Source organism: Pseudophryne corroboree, unplaced genomic scaffold, assembly GCF_028390025.1.
Source record: "Pseudophryne corroboree isolate aPseCor3 unplaced genomic scaffold, aPseCor3.hap2 scaffold_294, whole genome shotgun sequence".
In the NCBI taxonomy this organism is placed as follows: Eukaryota; Metazoa; Chordata; class Amphibia; order Anura; family Myobatrachidae; genus Pseudophryne; species Pseudophryne corroboree.
The window spans coordinates 229,537-240,731 of NW_026969607.1; the positions used below are offsets into that span (position 1 = coordinate 229,537).

Genomic DNA, 11,195 nt, shown 5'->3' on the forward strand with positions numbered 1-11,195 from the left:
ATCACCAACCTTTAGGTTAATAACCATACACACTAACTGATTGCGCCACAGCGACACTTTGCAAAAGTACATACTGACAAAGGCTAATAAGCATTCATCTAGAACGTTTCCTAGAAAAACTTTAAAAAGTCAATAATCTGGAGAATTTTTGTAAGAAACACATTGGTACTTTCCCATGATGAGTGAGTGCTTCAGGATCTCTTGCACTTACATGGGCTATTAACCAAAAGGTTCCCACCCAGTGATGTAATTGACCTTGTGATCAGATGTTGGTGATCTTTAAGTAGACAAGTCAAAATTTCAAACCCCCTCTTATGGTGTAGGGTACCTGGCCTTCTCTGACGTAATCAGAGTTAGATTTAATTAAGGTGCGCAAGGGCATAGAAGGGAGCGGTTTAAGAAAAGAGAAGTGGAAACAGACAGCAAACTAGGCTGGAGAGAGACCTGAGACAAAGAGATCTGAATTATACGAGAGCCGACCAGGGGAAACACAAATTATGCAGTCAAGTTTCCCATATTTGGGGAAATCGCAGGAGCAGCACACCCAGAGTGCAATGGGTGAGCCTTGCCCTGGGAGAAGCACCTTCATGATCATAGTATCTCACCTGGCAGGTAAGTAGGAGTTGGGCTAGTGCTGGGGAGGGTCGCTGCTCGGGTACGCCCCTGTCAAGTGAAGGAGATCCAACTGAGGCAGCACAAGGGAACTCTCGAAAGAAGAACAAGGCTAGAGGAAGATCTGAGACAAAGAAATCTGACTTTTACCAGAGCTGACCAGAGGAAAGCACAAACACAGTCCCCCACTACCACCAGGAAACATTAACGCCACTGCATCCTTGCTGCTTTCTCATGTGGAAGTCTATTTAATGTGAAAACAAGGTGATATCTAATTAGCACACAGAAAAGAAAATTAAGTGAATTTTTGAAAGAAAACAATACTGTCAATATACTATTAAAACAAATTAAAATGGTAAAAGTTATTGTACTTTAAGTAAAAATAAAAGAGCAAAAATGTCAATCCCAGTTTTGGATTACTTTAATTAACAAAAAAAATGCATATAGCAGAGGATAGTTTCAATCTGCCTACCTCTGGGTTATGGACCCAGCATGCTTCCATTACAGTACTCTGCTGCACATGTAAGTGCAAGAGATCCTGAAGCACTCACTCATCATGGGAAAGTACCAATGTGTTTCTTCATTGGTTGATGGAAGAAACATCTTACAAAAACTCTCCACATTATTGACTTTTTAAAATGTTTCTAGGAAACGTTCTAGATGAATGCTTATTAGCCTTTTTCAGTATATGCTTTTGCAAAGTGTCGCTGTGGCGCAATCAGTTAGTGTGTAAGGCTATTAACCAAAAAGTTGGTGGTTCAATCCCACCCAGGGACGTAATTGACCTTGTTATCAGATTTTGGTGATCTTTATGTAGACAAGTAAAAATTTCAAACCCCCTCTTATGGTGTAGGGTACCTGGCCTTCTCTGATGTAATCAGAGTTAGATTTGATTCAGTGATTTTATAAAAACAGCTAGGAAGCACAATTTAGCAGTGGGTTGCAGAGAAAAAGAAATATGCTGGCAAAAAAATCCAATTGAGTGATTAAACAGCTCTTCATTTTCTGGCTTTACTTTTATGCTAACAAATTTGTTCTGTGAAAAGTGTCCACAAAGCCAAGTCTCTGATTAACACCTTTGTAGGGATGGTTTTTCACCTATTACTAAATTAAACTTGCTTCATTGGAAAGGCAGCAAGATGCATCCTCATTTCAATATCTACAGAAATAATACAGGTTGACACCAGGAAACATTAACGCCACTGCATCCTTGCTGCTTTCTCATGTGGAAGTCTGTTTAATGTGAAAACAAGGTGATATCTAATTAGCACACAGGTAAGGAATTAAGAAAATCTTTATTTAAGGGTGAAGATGTTTCTCACAAAATCGTTGCCCCAATGCATCATTGAAATTCAAGATGGAAAGATGATTTTAATATATCACTTGTACATTTTGTATTGCTCTTCTGGTGACAATGTAGTTTGTTTTTGTCAATTACCATTTTAATAATCGGGTAAAGAAAATTAATTGGATTTTTGAAAGAAAACAATACTGTCAATATACTATTAAAACAAATTAAAATGGTAAAAGTTATTGTACTTTAAGTAAAAATAAAAGAGCAAAAATATCAATCCCAGTTTTGGATTACTTTAATTAACAAAAAAAAATGCATATAGCAGAGGATAGTTTCAATCTGCCTACCTCTGGGTTATGGGCCCAGCATTTTTCCATTGCAGTACTCTGCTGCACATGTAAGTGCAAGAGATCCTGAAGCACTCACTCATCATGGGAAAGTACCAATGTGTTTCTTCGTTGGTTGATGGAAGAAACATCTTACAAAAACTCTCCAGATTATTGACTTTTTAAAGTTTTTCTAGGAAACGTTCTAGATGAATGCTTATTAGCCTTTGTCAGTATGTATGTTTGTAAAGTGTCTCTGTGGCGCAATCTGTTAGTGTGTTTGGTTATTAATCACAGGGTTGGTGGTTCAATCCCACCCAGGGATGTAATTGACCTTGTTATCAGATTTTGGTGATCTTTAAGTAGACAAGTCAAAATTTCAAACCCCCTTCTTATGGTGTAGGGTACCTGGCCTACTCTGATGTAATCAGAGTTAGATTTGAATCAGTGATTTTATTAAAAAAAACAGCTAGGAAGCACAATTTAGCAGTGGGTTGCAGAGAAATAGAAATATGCTGGCAGAAAAATCCAATTGAGTGATTAAACAGCTCTTCATTTTCTGGCTTTATTTTTATGCTAACGAATTTGTTCTCTGAAAAGTGTCCACAAAGCCAAGTATCTGATTAACATATTTGTAGGGATGGTTTTTCACCTATTACTAAATTAAACTTGCTTCATTGGAAAGGCAGCAAGATGCATCCTCATTTCAATATCTACTGAAATAATACAGGTTGACACCAGGAAACATTAATGCCACTGCATCCTTGCTGCTTTCTCATGTGGAAGTCTGTTTAATGTGAAAACAAGGTGATATCTAATTAGCACACAGGTAAGGAATTAAGAAAATCTTTATTTAAGGGTGAAGATGTTTCTCACAAAATCGTTGCCCCAATGCATCATTGAAATTCAAGCTGGAAAGATGATTTTAATATATCACTTGTACATTTTGTATTGCTCTTCTGGTGACAATGTAGTTTGTTTTTGTCAATTACCATTTTAATAATCGGGTAAAGAAAATTAATTGGATTTTTGAAAGAAAACAATACTGTCAATATACTATTAAAACAAATTAAAATGGTAAAAGTTATTGTACTTTAAGTAAAAATAAAAGAGCAAAAATGTCAATCCCAGTTTTGGATTACTTTAATGAACAAAAAAAAAATGCATATAGCAAAGGATAGTTTCAATCTGCCTATCTCTGGGTTATGGGCCCAGCATGCTTCCATTGCAGTACTCTGCTGCACATGTAAGTGCAAGAGATCCTGAAGCACTCACTCATCATGCGAAAGTACCAATGTGTTTCTTCGTTGGTTGATGGAAGAAACATCTTACAAAAACTCTCCAGATTATTGACTTTTTAAAGTTTTTCTAGGAAACGTTCTAGATGAATGCTTATTAGTCTTTGTCAGTATGTACTTTTCGCAAAGTGTCTCTGTGGCGCAATCGGTTAGTGTGTTCAGCTATTAATCAAAAGGTTGGTGGTTCAATCCCATCCAGGGACGTAATTGACCTTGTGATCAGATTTTGGTAATATTTAAGTAGACAAGTCAAAATTGCAAACCCCCTCTTATGGTGTAGGGTACCTGGCCTTCTCTGATGTAATCAGAGTTAGATTTGATTAAGTGATTTTATAAAAAAACAGCTAGGAAGCACAATTTAGCAGTGGGTTGCAGAGAAAAAGAAAAATGCTGGCAGAAAAATCCAATTGAGTGATTAAACAGCTCTTCATTTTCTGGCTTTATTTTTATGATTACAAATTTGTTCTCTGAAAAGTGTCCACAAAGCTAAGTATCTGATTAACATCTTTGTAGGGATGGTTTTTCACCTATTACTAAATTAAACTTGCTTCATTGGAAAGGCAGCAAGATGCATCCTCATTTCAATATCTACGGAAATAATACAGGTTGACACCAGGAAACATTAACGCCACTGCATCTTTGCTGTTTTCTCATGTGGAAGTCTGTTTAATGTGAAAACAAGGTGATATCTAATTAGCACACAGGTAAGGAATTAAGAACATCTTTATTTAAGGGTGAAGATGTTTCTCACAAAATCGTTGCCCCAATGCATCATTGAAATTCAAGCTGGAAAGATGATTTTAATATATCACTTGTACATTTTGTATTGCTCTTCTGGTGACAATGTAGTTTGTTTTTGTCAATTACCATTTTAATAATCGGGTAAAGAAAATTAATTGGATTTTTGAAAGAAAACAACACTGTCAATATACTATTAAAACAAATTAAAATGGTAAAAGTTATTGTACTTTAAGTAAAAATAAAAGCTAAAATATCAATCCCAGTTTTGGATTACTTTAATGAACAAAAAAAAAAAGCATATAGCAAAGGATAGTTTCAATCTGCCTACCTCTGGGTTATGGGCCCAGCATGCTTCCATTGCAGTACTCTGCTGCACATGTAAGTGCAAGAGATCCTGAAGCACTCACTCATCATGGGAAAGTACCAATGTGTTTCTTCATTGGTTGCTGGAAGAAACATCTTACAAAAACTCTCCAGATTATTGACTTTTTAAAGTTTTTCTAGGAAACGTTCTAGATGAATGCTTATTAGTCTTTGTCAGTATGTAGTTTTTGCAAAGTGTCTCTGTGGCGCAATCGGTTAGTGTGTTCAGCTATTAATCAAAAGGTTGGTGGTTCAATCCCATCCAGGGACGTAATTGACCTTGTGATCAAATGTTGGTGATCTTTAAGTAGACAAGTCAAAATTTCAAACCCCCTGTTATGGTGTAGGGTACCTGGCCTTCTCTGATGTAATCAGAGTTAGATTTGATTCAGTGATTTTATAAAAACAGCTAGGAAGCACAATTTGGCAGTTGGTTGCAGAGAAAAAGAAATATGCTGGCAGAAAAATCCAATTGAGTGATTAAACAGCTCTTCATTTTCTGGCTTTATTTTTATACTAACTAATTTGTTCTCTGAAAAGTGTCCACAAAGCCAAGTATCTGATTAACATATTTGTAGGGATGGTTTTTCACCTATTACTAAATTAAACTTGCTTCATTGGAAAGGCAGCAAGATGCATCCTCATTTCAATATCTACTGAAATAATACAGGTTGATACCAGGAAACATTAACGCCACTGCATCCTTGCTGCTTTCTCATGTGGAAGTCTGTTTAATGTGAAAACAAGGTGATATCTAATTAGCACACAGGTAAGGAATTAAGAAAATCTTTATTTAAGGGTGAAGATGTTTCTCACAAAATCGTTGCCCCAATGCATCATTGAAATTCAAGATGGAAAGATGATTTTAATATATCACTTGTACATTTTGTATTGCTCTTCTGGTGACAATGTAGTTTGTTTTTGTCAATTACCATTTTAATAATCGGGTAAAGAAAATTAATTGGATTTTTGAAAGAAAACAATACTGTCAATATACTATTAAAACAAATTAAAATGGTAAAAGTTATTGTACTTTAAGTAAAAATAAAAGAGCAAAAATATCAATCCCAGTTTTGGATTACTTTAATTAACAAAAAAAAATGCATATAGCAGAGGATAGTTTCAATCTGCCTACCTCTGGGTTATGGGCCCAGCATTTTTCCATTGCAGTACTCTGCTGCACATGTAAGTGCAAGAGATCCTGAAGCACTCACTCATCATGGGAAAGTACCAATGTGTTTCTTCGTTGGTTGATGGAAGAAACATCTTACAAAAACTCTCCAGATTATTGACTTTTTAAAGTTTTTCTAGGAAACGTTCTAGATGAATGCTTATTAGCCTTTGTCAGTATGTATGTTTGTAAAGTGTCTCTGTGGCGCAATCTGTTAGTGTGTTTGGTTATTAATCACAGGGTTGGTGGTTCAATCCCACCCAGGGATGTAATTGACCTTGTTATCAGATTTTGGTGATCTTTAAGTAGACAAGTCAAAATTTCAAACCCCCTTCTTATGGTGTAGGGTACCTGGCCTACTCTGATGTAATCAGAGTTAGATTTGAATCAGTGATTTTATAAAAAAAAACAGCTAGGAAGCACAATTTAGCAGTGGGTTGCAGAGAAAAAGAAATATGCTGGCAGAAAAATCCAATTGAGTGATTAAACAGCTCTTCATTTTCTGGCTTTATTTTTATGCTAACGAATTTGTTCTCTGAAAAGTGTCCACAAAGCCAAGTATCTGATTAACATATTTGTAGGGATGGTTTTTCACCTATTACTAAATTAAACTTGCTTCATTGGAAAGGCAGCAAGATGCATCCTCATTTCAATATCTACTGAAATAATACAGGTTGACACCAGGAAACATTAATGCCACTGCATCCTTGCTGCTTTCTCATGTGGAAGTCTGTTTAATGTGAAAACAAGGTGATATCTAATTAGCACACAGGTAAGGAATTAAGAAAATCTTTATTTAAGGGTGAAGATGTTTCTCACAAAATCGTTGCCCCAATGCATCATTGAAATTCAAGCTGGAAAGATGATTTTAATATATCACTTGTACATTTTGTATTGCTCTTCTGGTGACAATGTAGTTTGTTTTTGTCAATTACCATTTTAATAATCGGGTAAAGAAAATTAATTGGATTTTTGAAAGAAAACAATACTGTCAATATACTATTAAAACAAATTAAAATGGTAAAAGTTATTGTACTTTAAGTAAAAATAAAAGAGCAAAAATGTCAATCCCAGTTTTGGATTACTTTAATGAACAAAAGAAAAATGCATATAGCAAAGGATAGTTTCAATCTGCCTATCTCTGGGTTATGGGCCCAGCATGCTTCCATTGCAGTACTCTGCTGCACATGTAAGTGCAAGAGATCCTGAAGCACTCACTCATCATGCGAAAGTACCAATGTGTTTCTTCATTGGTTGCTGGAAGAAACATCTTACAAAAACTCTCCAGATTATTGACTTTTTAAAGTTTTTCTAGGAAACGTTCTAGATGAATGCTTATTAGTCTTTGTCAGTATGTACTTTTCGCAAAGTGTCTCTGTGGCGCAATCGGTTAGTGTGTTCCGCTATTAATCAAAAGGTTGGTGGTTCAATCCCATCCAGGGACGTAATTGACCTTGTGATCAGATTTTGGTAATATTTAAGTAGACAAGTCAAAATTGCAAACCCCCTCTTATGGTGTAGGGTACCTGGCCTTCTCTGATGTAATCAGAGTTAGATTTGATTAAGTGATTTTATAAAAAAACAGCTAGGAAGCACAATTTAGCAGTGGGTTGCAGAGAAAAAGAAAAATGCTGGCAGAAAAATCCAATTGAGTGATTAAACAGCTCTTCATTTTCTGGCTTTATTTTTATGATTACAAATTTGTTCTCTGAAAAGTGTCCACAAAGCTAAGTATCTGATTAACATCTTTGTAGGGATGGTTTTTCACCTATTACTAAATTAAACTTGCTTCATTGGAAAGGCAGCAAGATGCATCCTCATTTCAATATCTACGGAAATAATACAGGTTGACACCAGGAAACATTAACGCCACTGCATCTTTGCTGTTTTCTCATGTGGAAGTCTGTTTAATGTGAAAACAAGGTGATATCTAATTAGCACACAGGTAAGGAATTAAGAACATCTTTATTTAAGGGTGAAGATGTTTCTCACAAAATCGTTGCCCCAATGCATCATTGAAATTCAAGCTGGAAAGATGATTTTAATATATCACTTGTACATTTTGTATTGCTCTTCTGGTGACAATGTAGTTTGTTTTTGTCAATTACCATTTTAATAATCGGGTAAAGAAAATTAATTGGATTTTTGAAAGAAAACAACACTGTCAATATACTATTAAAACAAATTAAAATGGTAAAAGTTATTGTACTTTAAGTAAAAATAAAAGCTAAAATATCAATCCCAGTTTTGGATTACTTTAATGAACAAAAAAAAAAAGCATATAGCAAAGGATAGTTTCAATCTGCCTACCTCTGGGTTATGGGCCCAGCATGCTTCCATTGCAGTACTCTGCTGCACATGTAAGTGCAAGAGATCCTGAAGCACTCACTCATCATGGGAAAGTACCAATGTGTTTCTTCATTGGTTGCTGGAAGAAACATCTTACAAAAACTCTCCAGATTATTGACTTTTTAAAGTTTTTCTAGGAAACGTTCTAGATGAATGCTTATTAGTCTTTGTCAGTATGTAGTTTTTGCAAAGTGTCTCTGTGGCGCAATCGGTTAGTGTGTTCAGCTATTAATCAAAAGGTTGGTGGTTCAATCCCATCCAGGGACGTAATTGACCTTGTGATCAAATTTTGGTGATCTTTAAGTAGACAAGTCAAAATTTCAAACCCCCTGTTATGGTGTAGGGTACCTGGCCTTCTCTGATGTAATCAGAGTTAGATTTGATTCAGTGATTTTATAAAAACAGCTAGGAAGCACAATTTGGCAGTGGGTTGCAGAGAAAAAGAAATATGCTGGCAGAAAAATCCAATTGAGTGATTAAACAGCTCTTCATTTTCTGGCTTTATTTTTATACTAACTAATTTGTTCTCTGAAAAGTGTCCACAAAGCCAAGTATCTGATTAACATATTTGTAGGGATGGTTTTTCACCTATTACTAAATTAAACTTGCTTCATTGGAAAGGCAGCAAGATGCATCCTCATTTCAATATCTACTGAAATAATACAGGTTGATACCAGGAAACATTAACGCCACTGCATCCTTGCTGCTTTCTCATGTGGAAGTCTGTTTAATGTGAAAACAAGGTGATATCTAATTAGCACACAGGTAAGGAATTAAGAAAATCTTTATTTAAGGGTGAAGATGTTTCTCACAAAATCGTTGCCCCAATGCATCATTGAAATTCAAGCTGGAAAGATGATTTTAATATATCACTTGTACATTTTGTATTGCTCTTATGGTGACAATGTAGTTTGTTTTTGTCAATTACCATTTTAATAATAGGGTAAAGAAAATTAAGTGGATTTTTGAAAGAAAACAATACTGTCAATATACTATTAAAACAAATTAAAATGGTAAAAGTTATTGTACTTTAAGTAAAAATAAAAGCTAAAATATCAATCCCAGTTTTGGATTACTTTAATGAACAAAAAAAAAAATTCATATAGCAAAGGATAGTTTCAATCTGCCTACCTCTGGGTTATGGGCCCAGCGTGCTTCCATTGCAGTACTCTGCTGCACATGTAAGTGCAAGAGATCCTGAAGCACTCACTCATCATGCGAAAGTACCAATGTGTTTCTTCATTGGTTGCTGGAAGAAACATCTTACAAAAACTCTCCAGATTATTGACTTTTTAAAGTTTTTCTAGGAAACGTTCTAGATGAATGCTTATTAGTCTTTGTCAGTATGTGCTTTTTGCAAAGTGTCTCTGTGGCGCAATCGGTTAGTGTGTTTAGCTATTTATCAAAAGGTTGGTGGTTCAATCCCACCCAGGGACGTAATTGATCTTGTTATCAGATTTTGGTGATATTTAAGTAGACAAGTCAAAATTGCAAACCCCCTCTTATGGTATAGGGTACCTGGCCTTCTCTGATGTAATCAGAGTTAGATTTGATTAAGTGATTTTATAAAAAAACAGCTAGGAAGCACAATTTAGCAGTGGGTTGCAGAGAAAAAGAAAAATGCTGGCAGAAAAATCCAATTGAGTGATTAAACAGCTCTTCATTTTCTGGCTTTATTTTTATGATTACAAATTTGTTCTCTGAAAAGTGTCCACAAAGCCAAGTATCTGATTAACATCTTTGTAGGGATGGTTTTTCACCTATTACTAAATTAAACTTGCTTCATTGGAAAGGCAGCAAGATGCATCCTCATTTCAATATCTACGGAAATAATACAGGTTGACACCAGGAAACATTAACGCCACTGCATCTTTGCTGTTTTCTCATGTGGAAGTCTGTTTAATGTGAAAACAAGGTGATATCTAATTAGCACACAGGTAAGGAATTAAGAAAATCTTTATTTAAGGGTGAAGATGTTTCTCACAAAATCGTTGCCCCAATGCATCATTGAAATTCAAGCTGGAAAGATGATTTTAATATATCACTTGTACATTTTGTATTGCTCTTCTGGTGACAATGTAGTTTGTTTTTGTCAATTACCATTTTAATAATCGGGTAAAGAAAATTAATTGGATTTTTGAAAGAAAACAATACTGTCAATATACTATTAAAACAAATTAAAATGGTAAAAGTTATTGTACTTTAAGTAAAAATAAAAGAGCAAAAATATCAATCCCAGTTTTGGATTACTTTAATTAACAAAAAAAAATGCATATAGCAGAGGATAGTTTCAATCTGCCTACCTCTGGGTTATGGACCCAGCATGCTTCCATTACAGTACTCTGCTGCACATGTAAGTGCAAAAGATCCTGAAGCACTCACTCATCATTGGAAAGTACCAATGTGTTTCTTCATTGGTTGATGGAAGAAACATCTTACAAAAACTCTCCACATTATTGACTTTTTAAAATGTTTCTAGGAATCGTTCTAGATGAATGCTTATTAGCCTTTGTCAGTATGAACTTTTGCAAAGTGTCGCTGTGGCGCAATCAGTTAGTGTGTAAGGCTGTTAACCAAAAGGTTGGTGGTTCAATCCCACCCAGGGACTTAATTGACCTTGTTATCAGATTTTGGTGATCTTTAAGTAGACAAGTCAAAATTTCAAACCCCCTGTTATGGTGTAGGGTACCTGGCCTTCTCTGATGTAATCAGAGTTAGATTTGATTCAGTGATTTTATAAAAACAGCTAGGAAGCACAATTTAGCAGTGGGTTGCAGAGAAAAAGAAATATGCTGGCAGAAAAATCCAATTGAGTGATTAAACAGCTCTTCATTTTCTGGCTTTATTTTTATGCTAACAGATTTGTGCTCTGAAAAGTGTCCACAAAGCCAAGTATCTGATTAACACCTTTGTAAGGATGGTTTTTCACCTATTATTAAATTAAACTTGCTTCATTGGAAAGGCAGCAAGTGATGTCATCCAAGCAGTGGGTCAAAGTTGGCTTCAAACCTCGTCTGCTTATGAAAAGAGAAAAGGGGTAT

The 11,195-nt window shown here is 35.3% G+C and overlaps 1 non-coding gene across 1 annotated transcript; it reads right to left on the reverse strand.

Annotated features, from left to right (window-relative positions):
* Nucleotides 1-457: 457 nt before the first annotated feature.
* Nucleotides 458-620, reverse strand: LOC135015243 (U1 spliceosomal RNA). Its single transcript, XR_010213578.1, has one exon. It is a non-coding gene; the product is annotated as a U1 spliceosomal RNA (small nuclear RNA).
* Nucleotides 621-11,195: the final 10,575 nt, after the last annotated feature.